Raw genomic sequence first — 16,149 nt, 5'->3', positions numbered from 1 at the left:
ATAGTCTACAAAGCAATGCATATTTAAATTCCGAATTCAGGAACTTTGAATAGCAAATCATTATTTTCTTCATGATATCGATTACAATCAGTAGTTTTAAAGTTATTTCGGAAAAAATTGAACATTGAATATTTCTTTTAAATTATATTCTAATAAATGCTAATCATATAACTGTAACTGAACATAAATACGACCTAAAAAGCTAATTGGCTTTTCAGAAAATCAACTAATAAAATCTTAACAATAATGCAATAACGTGCAAATGCCACTTGCCGTTATAATATAAAATAATACGAATTTAGAAAGCTACAAAGAATTATTCAAGTGAAATACATTACAAATATAATTTAAGGTGCAATTTTCAAAAATTGTAAAATATTATATTTTCGAATTCATTTACCAACTTTAAAGTATTATATATATTATAATATATATTTCATATTTATTATACGTCAGTAATTGGCAATTTTCCTTTTTTTTTGACAATAAGCAGCTAATACAAACATTTATCAAACGAAATTGGAAAATTCTCAATTTAAAACAAATACCGAATACCCTAAAAATTGATTTGAAAGCAGTTAACTTGCTGTATGCGTTAAGGTTTATGAAATCAACCTGATTAATCTGGCTTTAATGGATTTTTATCATATATAATATTAATAATTAATATCTGACGGCTGCCCCGTGCTTTTCTGTTCAGCAACAATTAATACGTGCTAAACCGCCAAAGGCGGCATATGCAAATTTCTATGTTTGTTCGGTTTCGTTCGTAATTTTCTATGAACAATTTTGCCGCTCTTAGTATCAGTGTTGGTATGTTGTTGTTTTCTCACATAAATTTGCCGCAGGCGCAAAATTTCACTCAAATGAAACCGGAAGCGCGGTCGTCAAGTGGAATGGACTCAAAATGTTGCTTGGTCGTTCGGTCGGACCGTCGGTGGGTCCGACGGTCGCCTGAATGTTTAGTTTATCAGTAGAAGCAGCAACAATAGCAAAAGAAATTTATATACAATACACGCACTACAATTTGCACTAAGTTTTTCTCACTTTCGCATGTTTATATCGTACGTGTGCATATGTATATAAACATGTGTGTGTCAGCATTTGTGACCTGTGTGTGTCTGCTGTCTTTTTTCCACGCTCCTCATGTCAAACACTTAGTCAAAACAGCATTTGTTACGCTGCCAGTGCCAGCCACCAACGCACTGGGCAGCAACAGCAACAACAACTACACCATAGTAACAATAGCAACAACAACAGCAAGATCCAAGCAAAATAATAACGAGCGTTATCCAAGCATCATCATTATCAACTTTTAACCATCGGTTAATGTTGTGTGCCACCGAAATGATTTAATTTTGACAGACCTTTTTTCAAGTTTCTTTCTCGACTTTTATGTGTGGGAGTTTTTTGGCTTTTAATTTAAATTTTTTCTTTTTTTTTTTTGTTTTTTTGTTTTTTATTTGTCTATTTTGGTCATAATTTTTGTCGTCTTGTTGGCACGCATCGTTGCTGCTCCATTGCTGTTGTTGGTGTTGCTCTTGTCGCTGTTGTTGCTACTATTTTATTTGATATGCATTACCAGCTTTCGTCATTTTTTATTTCTTCTACAACTTCTCCTTTTTGGCATTAAGTGCTTGTAAATTGGGTCAGTGGGAAGTTACACTTCAGTCGGCGACGACGGCGACCATGTTGCTCTTGTTGTTGTTGGTGGCTGCGGTGGTGGTGGTAGAGTAGCTGTTGGTGTTGTTTCTGCTTGTACTCTAAAGCGTCATGTGTCATAAATTATTTGTTGCTCTTGCTCTTGCCAGTCTGAGAACCTTTGGCACAGCTGCTTCGCCTGTTTGATTTTCATTGTTTTATTTATTTATTTACTCCAAGCCACATACTCGTTGATGGACTACATCACCTTTTCTTTTGCGCTACCATGTTGCTCCCGTTGCTGCTACTGATAGCTTAGATGTTTTAGCTGCGGTATGATAAATATCAAACAATGTCGCCATTTATGTGGCGCTATCAAGCATACAATATATTTTTTGTAGCTTTTAGATGATGTGCCTCTTAATTAGCATTGAGAGATTTTACCGTCAAGTTCGTTGCCTAAGTCTTTTGTTATTCGATGTGGGGGGAAATCAGCTTGGATTTTAAGAAGTTAAATGATATATTATAAATTGAAGATCTGCGTTTTATGAACTAATCTTACATTTGGCAGCTCTTCTGAGCCAGCTGTTAAAGCACCTTTATAGGCCAGCCTGTTTGTAGGCTTCACCTCGTACTTTTTTAAATCCGGCAAGGCTTAACATCCACATTCACCGTTCGTCCGTTAGAGCCAGTCAGGAAGCAATGTGCAATGTGAAGTGACTTTGGCTGTCTGCTGTCTAGACATTCTTCGATTTTCCTGCCAGGTGCAGCAACATCAACACCAACAACAACAGCAAAAACAACCTGCAACAGCAACAACGATATGAGCAGCAGCTAGAGCGATGAATAGAACAAGTGCAACGGGGGCAGCTCTAGACTGAAGAATATGTACATACTTACGAGTACATCCATGAAAGCAATGCATTGCAGTGCTTTGCTTGATTTTTATTGACACAAGTCGTTAGCGGACTGCTGGCTGCGCAGCCTGGCACACATTTTGCATATTTTACGAGTTCGTGTCATTGTTGTTGTGGTTGCGGTTGCTTGGTAGTGTATTTGGATGGGCCTAAACTAAAGCCATTACCGAAGACAACCCGAAGCCTAAGCCGTGTCTGGCCTTGTGCAATGGGGGTTTTTGAAAATCTTTGCATAATTACTGTGGAACATTTTGATTTGAATTCTATGTACTGTTGGCAGCTACTGAAGCTAGAAGATTGGTTTATGTGCGCGTTAAGTCACCCGTGGTCGTCAATACCTGACCCAGGGGACAGCTGACCCGCTTGCTGGCGCTGTGCACAAAAGACCCATGCACACATAAATCAAGAACAGGCATTAATGTGCAACATATGTATATGTTTTGTGTGTCTGTATACATATGTATATATGTATATAGATAAATCATGAAGACCCCTTGTTTTCACATAAGTACACAGAGATTTCGCTTGTTAACATTAATAATAACTTGTAATTTGCAGTTGTTTCAAAGCCCCCGTTGTTGAAAATCACTCTGAGGGCGCCGAAGCAGAATTACCTAGCAGAGGAGAAAAGAAAAAACTAATTACAACATTTTTCACATATGTAAACATTCATTCATAATATTAAACCGCACAAGCCAGCATAATGTAAACGACGAGAAACTAAAAAACAAAAATTCGAAAAAACTCACTTTGAAGATCTTCCGCGTAGCTGCCATAGCCGTTGGTTTCTCAGTGTGTTGTTAATTTTTGTTCATTAAGTCCGAAAATGGCCAAGTTTAATGTTTGACCGAGGCACAAAATTAATTAAACATTTATCAAAATCAAAGCCGCATCGCCAGGCAAAGGCAACCGCTTTGCGCAGCTCCCAAAACCAAAAGATGCTTGCGACCTGTTGACATTTCAACATTTAAATATACTAAGTATATTATGATTGTCATTGTTTTGAGATTCGCTTTGGACTAACTGCGGCACATTTTTTTCGACATTGTCTTTGTTTTTATTGCCTTATTAACTTGGCTCGTCAAAGTGCACCGCGCACATTGAAATTGAAACTGAAATTGAGACGAATCCCGCATTAAGGTCCAAACACACAAAACCGAACCAAAAACTATTCACATACCACATATCTCGGTCATCCATGACTCCAACTCGGCTGACAATGGAAGTGGACATCGACATCAGTTTGGCTGTCGCTTTTAAATGAAAAATGCTCAAAACAAAAAAGAAAAAAAAAAGAAACACTCTGTGTCGTTCTTCTTTATGTATAGTGGTTTTTTGGGGCCCTCGTTTTTGCCTGCCCGAATGCCTGACGGCCTGCCTGCCTTACAGCCTGCGAGATGAAGTTGGACTTGGACATTGGCGGGCATATCGCTGACTTGGCCCAGCACTTGAACTGTACTTGAGTGTTGTAAATATTTTTTAAAGCTGCCTTATTGTGTCAGGCGCTGAAGTTAAAACGAATATCGAATGCCCTGATGCGCTGTACGTTAAGTCAGGTGAATGATAAGAAAGGCTTATTAATAGATGACGGCAGCTTTGAACATTTCACATGATCTTCAAGTGATGTCGGGGTGTCCGGGAGGTCCGAAAGGCCGTTTAACAATATTTGTGTGTTTATAAAACTAATAAGCAAATAATACATAGGAAAACTTCGAACCCATCTCAAATACATTGCACTTAATTTCTTTTTCTTTTATTTTTAAACACTTTTTAGATTTGTGTATTTATTTATTTCAAATATTGCGTTACATGTATTGCCAAGAAATGAAAATTTCTCTCACTTGAGAAGAGCATATCCCGCAAAAATGTTGCTTTTTCGTTTTTACTTTTTTTCAAGAGCTCTTCGTATTGCAGTTTGTGTCTGCTCTTGTGCTGTAACTCTTATTTTTGGGGGCTTTTTTTTTTGTATTTTGGCAATTTGGGTTACATTGGCTGCTGTCTGAAAAATTATCTGGCACTTATATTCACGCTTAATTGGCATTTTTTATGAAACCCGAGCGTGCCGAAAACAAAAACAAAAACAAAAAAAAATAACATTGAGAGACATTCGTGCTTCTGAGTTCCTTGTTTGTCAGTTTCTCTGCAACTCTGCGGCTCTGCAGTCCCCGGCAATGACACTCGCACTCAAAATCAAAAGAAAAATCAATTTAATGAGCAAAACATGCAATAAATTACAATGGCGCAAGGCGAAAACAATTCTGCAGCAAATTTCTTTTATTTCCTTTTTACTTTGTTTTTAATTTTTCATATCAATTTGTAATAAAAACTAAGTCAGGTCTGAGTAGGATTTTAGTTCAAAATGGTAGGAAATGCGTGCTGTCAAATGAATTGAATTTTATTACTTAAAATATTTATTCATCGATAATGACGTCAAGAAAGATTTCATTTTGAAGCTTGCCAAATTGTGAAACCGGTTTTTTATTTGTGTTTTGACCTTTTGTGTATTTTTTCTACCCCTTGGTTAGCTGCTCTTAATGTTTTTAATTATTAATTTATTTTATTTGCTAACGTTCAGTTTGCTTGTTTTTCTAAATGTTTGCTCTATTTCTGTATTTTGTTTCAGTTAGAATCCTAAGCAATATGTCAGAGTCTGCACCTTAAGCTGGAACAGCGAGAACACAGCAATAATATGTAAGTCCATCTTTATGCTCAAAATAAGCATTTAATATTAGCCAAGTCCAATATATTTCACATTACTTAGAGCCAAAGCAACTACAAGCCAGAATTGGATTCCGGCCACGGTTTACACTATCAAAATGATGGATGAGACTGGTCTCCAAACTGGTTGACCTGCGTGGGGGTGTCTTTCATTTAGCCGTTAGCCGCATACAAAAATTTGAATAGATTTTAAATGCAAATCAAATTTAAACGCGCTACAAACTCGTATATTTTAATTAGTCTAATGCGTGTGGCTGACTTTTTTTTTTTGCTTCTTTTTGTTTTTGTTTTAATTTTTTATTGATTTCTATTTTGATGATGCGGTGCACCGCTGTGCCAAAAACAAGTTTCTATGCGCATCTCTCACAGACTTCGACTTATATTAATGGATGGGCTCAGATGCTGAATTATCTGAAATTATATACGTAGTAAGCGTACGCGCTCTTGAGTGCACCATTGACAAATTGTTAGACCAAAGACCTTTGGAATGATTGGGCTTAAGCCCCATGCTTGATAAATGGCTTTTGAATGTGACTTGGACTATGCTATGCGTACATCTATAAAGAGTCGAACGCTTTGATGTGTGTGCGTTTCTTCCGTCATGGAATACTCAATGAATGAGTTAAACAAAAAAAACAAAAATAAAACATCAAAAAAATCAATGAATGAAATAGCACACATGAATCCGGGCACTAAGCTTATCTTATTGGTTGTTATATAAGATCCGCTTGACTGCGAGCCGCACTGAAGCTTAGCTCAACATTTGATATACCATGAAAACAAGAAGCTTAAAACACCTGTTATGCTGACCACATGCCCCATTGAGGTTCGTCTTAGTGCGTTGCCAACGCTCAATAAATTTCCGAGAATGGTACATAAAAATTTGTCACATAAATTACAATTTGCATGCCTGTTGCCTGTCTAACAACAAGCACACTTGTCGCGCAAACGCACACACACACACACTTAGTGGTATATGAGCTAAGCATTTCGCAATGGATTTGCTAGAACCAGCGACCGACACGACCCTAATTGCCTTTGAGTGTTGTCCCGGACTAACTGCTGTCAAGCATTAATTGTGCGTACAACTCTGCAACTGCAACAGCTCAATTTGCATTGCAGCAGAGAAGATGGTGCACTCCATCTGAACATTGCCACAGAGCACCGTTAGAGAGCGTCGCGCATTCTGGGCAATTAGCCTGGCAGCCAATTCAATTGGCAGCCTTACAAATTTACGAAATGGAGCGCGCGCATAAATGTCAGCTCCGATTTGGTGTGGGCAATTAAAAGAGCATGGAAGCGACGGCGAGGACATTGCCTGACAGATTGACAGAGCAGCAGCTTTATTTACAGCTTAATCTGCTTTATAGCCTCGACTGCAAGATGAATGACGCTGCAATTGCCTGCAGCGATAGTTGAGCTGAGATAAAGCCGTGGTAGAAAGTATTGTGAGCGACTTTCTTTTTGCCGCATGTCAACAGTTTCCCAAAAAAAAAAAAAAAAAAAAAAAAAAAAAAAAAAAAAACTAAAATCAGAAACAGTGAGATGAATAAAATTCCTTAATAGGCTTTAAAATCAATTTAAAAATCTCTTCACGCAAGGTGTGAATTTTTCGTAAGCCTTTTCGAGAAGGTAAAAAGACGGCATAATCCTTGACATTAAGAGTCCTTAAGAGGAATACATTTCTTATTGATTTCTCAACATTTTCTTGAAAGCATAACTATATTTATCAAGTCAACCGTTGTTGGGGTATATCAATTTTTATTTTATAGCACTGTTATATTATCGACTGAACAACCTGTCTCGTTCTGCCTATTGTTCACCTCTCTATATGATTTTCGAAGGCAAATATAGATTTCATTCATTGTTTTGAAGACCAGACAATATGCATAATACAACTAAGACGTTGGGTCTTTTATATGCTTAACATTTGTTTAAGATTTATGTAAATTAACATATCGATTTTCATTTGGCACGAGCTCCAAGTTTCATAATTAAAGTGCACGCCGAGCGGGAAAAGTTGCGGTCCGTTCAAGCAACCGCAAAGATTATGCAAGACGAAACATGGCTAAAGATGCAAAAGAAAAAACAATAAACAAAAACTCATATTTCTGGCTAACGCGGGCACTGTTGCTATCGATATGCGGTGATATTGTTGTTGTTGGTTGCTGCTTTTAATATTAGTCAAGCTGCTCAGCCATTGGTCTGCTGAATGTTGGCTCATTAGCATGTTTAGTTCACGCCCCTGCGCAGCACACGCCCCTATAGGTTTGAGCTTGGTTTTCGGCTAGCTTTGGCTGATAATAGCCAACAGAGTTGGTCCCGTGAAAAGCAACAGCACTCGATTGAGTTATCTAGCTGAGATTGTAACTAAACATCGAGCTTGTACCTAGAGTCGGGTTGCTTAGCAATAAATCAAAATTATTATCCACACATTTGACTTTTTAAGGCTACGTATGCTTTGCATCCATTTATGGCATAAGCACACACACATGCCTGTGCCGGCCCGGGTTCCTGGTTGAGTCCGTTAGCGTTAGCGTTGGCTCTGAGCAGCCATAGAAACGGCCTTTGAAAGAATGCCATAGTCACTATCTTAGCCACTGCCAAAGAAACGGTGGCGCTGTATTATCTAGCGAACGTAATCTACAGACTCTTAGCCGGACTCCCGACATCAACTCCACATTTGAATATGACGCACGAGTGCGCCGCATGGCCAACTAGGGTGTGTGCCCGTGTCCAAGACTGCGACTGCGACTGCAACAGCAAGACTGCCGGCGGCCGCATTCGGTTTTGACTTGTAGGGGCAAGCTTGATTTTCGATGTGCGATAAGAAATTTATAGTTTCGGTTTAAAAGACATTAGAGTGTAATATATTTAGAGTTTGGCCGAGCTCAACCTATCGTTGCTAAAAGAAGCTCGTTTGCCGCATTGCCTTTGTTACCAAGGCAGCCTGTGGGTGTGTAAGTCTGCCACTCAAGCAATAAATATATGCAAATATTTGCATGCGCAGTACATGCAAAATAAAAGACTTAGGCAACGAACCAGCTCAGCTAACTTCATTCACCAAGTCATCAGCTTGTCATAAAGTTATGTCGCAGAGCACAAAGCTAGAGTATTATACTTATGATATATATAGACATATAATAGGGCCAACCAAGGCTCAGATTAGTGTATAGCTTATACAGACCAGCCGCGAGCAATTACAATACGGAAAGTATAGAATGTAATTACAACCACATATTTGTACTAAATATTTATTATTAATAGCTTTTTGTACAAGATTTCAACATAATTATTTTTTTATAAATAGCCCATTTTTTGTCTAGAAAAATGTTTCTAGTTTTTATTATAATTATTCTTTTTATCATATGAGCTTGAAAGATTACATTCTTCATATGTTTATAACAGTTTACGGATTCTATCATTTTGAAAACATGAACATTATAGGCCAATAAGCACTCATATTTTAAGCTAGTTACAAATTTATTTGCTATTTTTGCAAACAGCATTTGACTTGAGTTGATTCATAAATAGCTTGGCGCAACAACTCTTACAAATTCATTTCTATGCAAATTTCTAGTTTCCATTTCGGTTCTCTCGAGTTTCACTTTCAATTTGCGTTTTTGGGCTTTTGTCACATTTTTAGTGGCGGTGCTTTGTCTGCCACCGTCCCATATGCATCTGTAGGTTTTGCTTGTGCCTTTTTTCTGTATTGTTTTTCCTTTGTCTTCAGCTGAAATTGTGTTTTATATGGTAAAATGCAATTTGTGCAACTTGCAAACGCGACAAACAGCTACAAGAAATAGCATCCTTTGCTATATATTGAAAGTGAAGTCTCTTAGCATATTTGTAGTTGTTGTTATTTTTGTTGTTGCTGCTGCTACTGTTGTTGTTTTTGTTGTTGTTATACTCTGTAAAAATTTGCATTTTTGTGCACAGCTGCTTTTTTGTGCATTTCTTCACTTGCTGCTGCAATTGTTGTTGGTGTTTTTGTTGTTGTTGTTGTCTTCTATTGCATTAATTTTGGCTTCTTGTCGTCGTCGTCGTCGTTGTCGTCGTCATTGTGGCTTATATGGCTGCTCGGATGCCGTTGAATGCTGTATCTTTGTTGCTGGGTTTTGGGCTTATATTGTGGGCTCATGTACAGCATTTGTCGTTACCAGGCACTGTTGCCACATTCTGCCATTCAGGCGCTTTGTAATTAATGGTTAATTAATTGAAACGAAGTAGCTGACAATCTTAATGATCCGTAATTTGTTATTATGGTAATTTATACAAGCAGCAGCTAAGGCAGCCAATGCCCACAACAACACCAACACCAACACAATGAAGACTTTGTTGCTGCTGCTGCTGTTGCTAATGCTGCTCTGCTGTTGTCTTGTAATACATATACAAATAAAAATTCATTAGCTTCTGAGCCATGGCTGAGTTTGACGACAGCGACAATTGTCTAATTGCAGTCACGAGCAATTTATGTAGTGTGTTTAAGCATGAGTTATATATGTACATATAGTCAATATAACTAAATGGCCAAGCAACTAAGTGAATATGGTATAGGACGCCCACAGCTAGCCCTAAGAGCCAGACCATGGTAATAAATTGCACTTGGTAAGGCTTAAGTAAAATAATGTCAGCCAGTATAAGAAATGCTTCAACAGACTGCCGGCTGGTATCAATCCGTGCACCTTCCTGGAAGATGCGCACGACTACCAAACAACAGCAGCAGCAAACCGCAACAACAATAACAACAGCAACAACAAAGTAAACAGCCTGTCGCAAAAAATCGGCAAAAAATTTGCATCTTGACGAATTTAATGATGATGATGAAAAAGACGCCACAAACATTTTGATCGACCCACAAGACGAGCCAGCCTCAAGGAGCCCACAGACTGCACACGATATTGCCATAGAGTCTCTGGGCATGTGGGAGTGTTGCTGCCGCTGCCGCTGCTGTTGCTGTTGCTGATGCTGTGGGTACAACGGCAACAGCATCAAATTTATGAAGATGCTTTTTGGGTGGCATTGCGGAATGTTTGACGTTGCTGTCTCATGTCAAGTGTTGTGTGTGCAGCGTTTGATGGGCAAGTGAAAATATTTTCATTGCACTTTGACATGACAGCAAACAAATTGCTAAACACACACACACACACACATACACATAAAAAGAATCACAACATGCACACACCTACAATCTGAACGGATAAATGGCTTTAATGAATGGCAGCCTTCAAACGGAATACATGGGATCGTCGTCAAGCGCCCACCTTTTTGTCTAACGTGGAGTTGGAGTTGGAGTCGAAGTTAGAGCTTGTGCTGATTAGCCAGAATTCCTGGCGTGCTGTGCTCTGACCTGCTCTTTTGTTTGGCTGCCAAGTGGCGCCTGCAGCGATCACGTCACAGACACACCAACAATAATAACACCAACAACTCCAACAACAACGGCATACAAAAAGAAAAAATATAAAGACTTGGCTTATTGTTACTATTTGCTTTGATTGTTGGCCAGACTCACGATTCGGTTTCAATGTCTTTCAGCTCGTTTGCCAAAATCAATAAAGTTATCATGCTTCTTTCTGGCAGAGGCGTCTAAATCGTTTAACTTATTATATATTTCATGTGTATGAGTGTTTTGTGCTCTCATACTATTGGCATTTGAAAGCAGCAAATTAAGTTACTGCCTAGACAGCTGTCAAAACTGTGCCTCGGTGGGTTAACGCCCACCCAAAAAAAACTCAATTAACATGTCACGTTTGGGCAATGAATGCAGTTTTGGTTTCTCATTATTATGTCGCCAGTCAAAAGCAATTGAAAGTAAAACAGCAACAACGATAACAACTAAAACAACAACAGATCTTGCCAAATTCGTGCGCTACCGTTTGCAATTTTTTTAGAACAGCAACAACAATAACAAAAGCAACAACCACACCAATAAGAAGGACAACAGCAAGAACAACAACAACAACAAATTAACTTGTTAAAATGCAAATTTTTGACTTAAGGGGTTTCGCCCGCTTTATGGACTTATTGCCGGTTGGCATTGAGACAACTGCCTTATTGATTTTGATTAATGTCTGCCGATTTCTAAAGCCACGAATCATGGGCTGGGTCTTAAAAAGTTCAGGCTAACTGGCTTTAATTAATACATTAATCACAATGCTGCGAGCAGCATGGAGAAGAATACGCTTGCTGCTGCCCCTGTTGTGCTGCTGTGAAAGCAGGCAGCCCAAATTTTCACCTGGCCACGAATGAGTTGAGACACACTCCTGTGAGTGTGGGCAACCAAGATGGACATGTTCTGATACTAGTTTCGTAGCAAATTCGAAATTTATCATGGCATGTTGCTGCAGTGCCTGGCACACCAGCAACATCACTCACAGCAGCACCCACAAACAAGGCCAATCGCAGCGGCAGCATTGCATTCGTTTGGCCTTATTTGGCGGGGCAGTCTTTATGCAGATTTTTGTGGTATATATTGTGTGTGGGTGGCCATAGCGACACTTTCTACTTGCCAATTGAACATTTGCATTTAATCAACTCACAGGAAAATGTTATATAGTGTTTTATGATTGGCGGCCATTGATTGCTTTATGATCGTCGTGAACAAATGATTTTTATTTTCAGTCATCAACAAAAAAAAAAGCTGCGAATAACTAAGATGTTGCATCTGCAAGCGCAGTAGCGGCAACAGCAACAGCAGCAGCAGCAGCAGCAGCGGCAACTGCAATTGGCAGTTGACAACAGCAATGGACAACGGGCCAATCAGCAACATCTTCGTTTGCCGCTGCGGTCGCAGTTGCTTTTAAGGCTTTGTCATTAATCAAATGGAATTGAAATGCGCCGCGTGTACATCACACGGCGTTGCTGTTATCGTTGTTGTTGCTCTTGTTGTTGCCTGTGTTTGGTGCTTCCAACATGCAGCGCCCATTTGGAGTTTGCCATTTTTGCGCATTTTAATCATGCTTGTCTCGCCTGAAGTTATTTGGCTTTTTACGTTTTACGTTTCGTTATGCCAAAGATCTGCGCGCTCTGATAAAGCGCTGTAGACGCGTCTACTACGGCTACGCTGCCACACAACCACTGCCACTGCCACTGCCACTGCCACTGCCGCAGTCAGCGTCGCAGCGCGTCGCAACGCGTCGCCCGCCAACGCTAGCCAACAAGCAACAACAGTGGTCGAAATGATTAATACATCTTGATGCTATTTGGTTTGTAACGCAGGCCAATAAAAACGTTTCTTTTGATTGACAATGCCAGCCAAAGCTTGAGATGCTGTCCGTTGATTACTTCATTAGGCGGGCCTCAGTTCGAAAGTTGCTGCTGCTGCTGCAGTTGCAGTTGCCGGCGAAAACATAGCTGCAAGACCATTCGATTCAATTATGCATTTGCATGCAATTGAAACATAAGCCCGCTGCAACAGCTGCCAGCCGTGTCCCATCCGCTTATCAACCTGTCCGGCTATTGGTCAATTGGTCAGCACCAGCAGCCACAACTGCGGCCGTTACGCGCATTTGGCCGGTTGGGGCAGTAGCCTTTCAGTCGGTGGGCGATAATTATCTGGTTGAAAAATCATCGACTGGCTTATGGCATGGTGCAGAGCGGTCTCACTTCGCTAACGATGAACATTTGCATTGCAGAAATAAATGTGAGCGAAAAAGAAAAAGAAATCAATAAAATATGGCTACATTTGCAGCTGCATAAATTCGTTTTTATGAGCTTCCATTCGCTTATGATGCGTCTTACAGGCCATTGTAGAATTGGCATTTTTTTAAATACACAGCACACAGAATTTTACAGCATAAATATCTCCTTGTTTGTAATGATGTGCCCAATTATATCACCTATACCTTAAGCTTAGTACCTGCACGTTTCATACGCCTCTCAAAATGTTAACAGAATTGCTGAAAAGTACTTTAAATCAGTTACAACCAATAAATGTTCATATAACTCGAAAGATTTCGAATTTGTTCAATTACTTCTCAGAAAAACCTCAATGCATATATGGAGTACTTAGTTATCTGGCTAAAGATCCTAAAAGAAGAAACCAAATGCGGTGCTTACTTAGCTTCCACTTTCAAAAGCAACCACCTTCATCTCAATCTAGCTTAGGTCAATAAATATTCTATTATCGACAAGTGCACATACAAATCCAAAGATATTTTCACTGATGGCTCCATTTTAGCCAATCGAAGTGCAATTTGATTGCGCTACGTGAGTCAACTTGTTGCCTGTTACGAATTCTCGTGGCTCGTCTGGATCTACAGGTTTTTTTTTTTTTTTTGCCGCATTGTCTTCTTTATCTTTCTTTCTTTGGCAATTTCACTACAATTGTTGAATTATTTTAATTGATTGAGCTGGGTTGGGGTTGGGGACTGGTTTTCATTTGAACATGTCTGCAAACGGCATCTGTACGCATTTTGCCATGGCTGTTGCCTATTGGTAATTGAAACTTGTTAGTGAAGACATTAAAAAATCGTTTAGCACGGTATTTAGGTTAAAAATGCGTGGAAAATCGTGAAAAAATCAACAACAAAGGCACAAAAAACAAAAAAAAAACTAAATCATTTGACAAGAAATTGCGATCAAACCAACAGAAGCAGAAGAGCTCAGGCGTGTGATTTTTAAGGCAAGCTTGTTGAGCGGCTGAAAAGGGTAAGGAGACGGACAATGATGAGGAAAATTGTGTAACCACAATATACAAATTCCTGCACATAAACTAATCTCAGCAATGGCGGTGGCTTTTGACTACCGCATTTTAATTTGTTTTTTTTTTTCTTTGTATTTGACGCCCGCTATGGCGGGTCGCAAGATGGAGGGATGCTAATCATGCCCGACCATGCACACCAAAGAAATGGTGCCGAAAACTTCATAATTTTTGTTGTTGCTGTGTGCTCTTTGCATACTTCAATAAATTTCCCTGGCAATTTTCCTTGGCAATTTGCATGCCAAACAAAGCCAGACCACAGCACAATATATTTTCTGAGACCTCCGAGCCAAGACTTAACTGCATGTCAAATAGCACACGATGCAGACTTGTATGTGTAAATAAATATGACAAAATTTCGTTTAATTAAAAAAATTATTGGCGCATTTTTATTTATGGCCCATAATCGAATAGGCCCCTCTTTCGGCAATCCAACAAAATTGAAAGCAACATAAACAAGTTACTTCAAAAACGAATTTCAACTAATCGAACATGAAGTACGCTCTTTGAAATAATGAAAAAAATAATATTAAAAAATGTACAATAATTGTTTGAATTTGTAATCTTTATAGTTTTTATGTAAAGATATTTTTTGGTGTAAAAAAAACTATGTTAACTAATATCCGATATTTGAGAAAATTTTTAGTTAAATACCTTATTAGCATACTTTATTTGTTTACTTAGCATTAAAGTTAATGTACCCTTTAAGGAGTTAAGGTAAGCTATCATGATATCATGTTATTTAAATGAAGCCGCTGCGGGCTGTTTGCATTGGTCAAAATGCGCTAACAATTTCTACGATTACGATTGCAATTGCTATGCAGCATAGTGAAATAAACTGCAATCGCAGCCACAGCCGCAGCCTTACTCAGGTCGCGGCCACATGCATCTTCATCTTGACTCATGATGCATGTGCTGGGTACATGCACGTACATGATTGGCCGCCAGGCAGCCGATCAGCCAGTTATCTCTGGATGTACTATATGCACGTTCCAGGCGCGCGGCTGCGCAGCCTGTAAACTTTCTTTTTGCTTGGGCCACAGTCAAATAACAATAATCGTGGCCAAATTAGTCAATATTTGCGCCCCCAAAACGCTCTAACAAAAGCTTATTATTTTATTTAATATTTTTTATGAATTTTATAGTGAAGTATTATATTCTCTCCCTCTATTTCTCTCATTCTTTCTCTCTCGCACGCTGTCTTTGGACCATAAAATATGTATAAAGTAATTTTTGAATTTAAACATCATGATTAACTAAACTACCAAGTGGCAGCCGGGCAGCCGGGCAACCGGGTAGCCAAGCAGCCATGCAGCTAGCCAGGCGACCAGCCAGGCAAATGACTACAAATGATTACGCATTTGAGCCAAGCCGCAAAGTTTTTGGTGAAATTTCAGGAGGCAGCCTTTGCCTTCTATGGCCGGTCAGATGAACGGGCGATAAGATGTGGAAAACACTGAAAACGAGCTCACTTTGAGAGCCTAAAATGCAGACTGGCCGATCGCTTGGTCTCTGACTTGGCCAATGGCCTGCACTTGTTGTACTTTAAGCTGTTTTTTCTGATGTTGCTGTTGTAGTTGTTGCTTTCATTCAGGCTCTAATGGGTCGTGTCTTTGGCTGCCGCAGCCGCACTTTAATGTCTTTGGAGATCAGGTGTTGATGCTGCGGCTGCTGCTGCGGCAGCGGCAGCGGTCTTAAATAAGCATTTCAAAGACCTGGCTTCACATTTCAGTTGATTTCTGCGTAGATTGCACTTAAATGTTCCTAGCAACAGCATCTGAAATATTTATACCATGGCATTTTCTCTTCGCTTTGCCCTTATCTAAAGTATGCGCTAGAGAATACGCCAAGCTCTTTGCTCTCTGTGTTGTATGCAAATTTGTTAAGTCATTTCTGTTTGTGGTTCTCACGCTGCCACACCAGGCCTCGAAATGCCGTCCATTTTTCCTATATGCAGAGTCCAAGCCCAAAAACAAAATAGTAATAAAAGCAAAATATCAAAAAAAAAAAGCAAATAAATTGACAATTTGAACATTTAGTACTTGCTGCACGACTTTGACGGAGCAGGCAGGCCACAGCAAACACATGGACAACAGATCAAAATCGCAATCCCTATCGCAATCGCTGCAACAGCAACAGCAACTGCACGCAAGCTGTCAATTCGATTTCGAT

General features: G+C 39.3%; 1 long non-coding RNA gene across 2 annotated transcripts; it reads left to right on the top strand.

Moving 5' to 3' along the window:
• Positions 1 to 4,966: 4,966 nt before the first annotated feature.
• LOC115761604 lies at positions 4,967 to 5,507 on the top strand. 2 transcript variants are annotated; one of them, XR_004017754.1, is made up of 3 exons: positions 4,967 to 5,078; positions 5,186 to 5,249; positions 5,320 to 5,507. It is a non-coding gene; the product is annotated as an uncharacterized LOC115761604 (long non-coding RNA). The 2 variants fall into 2 exon arrangements; XR_004017753.1 differs by having other exon boundaries at positions 5,182 to 5,249.
• The last annotated feature ends 10,642 nt before the right edge of the window (positions 5,508 to 16,149 follow it).

This window comes from Drosophila novamexicana, unplaced genomic scaffold, assembly GCF_003285875.2.
Source record: "Drosophila novamexicana strain 15010-1031.04,08,12 unplaced genomic scaffold, DnovRS2.1 tig00000485-arrow-pilon, whole genome shotgun sequence".
NCBI lineage: Eukaryota > Metazoa > Arthropoda > Insecta > Diptera > Drosophilidae > Drosophila > Drosophila novamexicana.
The sequence above is the reverse complement of the archived record's forward strand: the minus strand, read 5'-3'. Positions and strand labels throughout refer to the sequence as shown.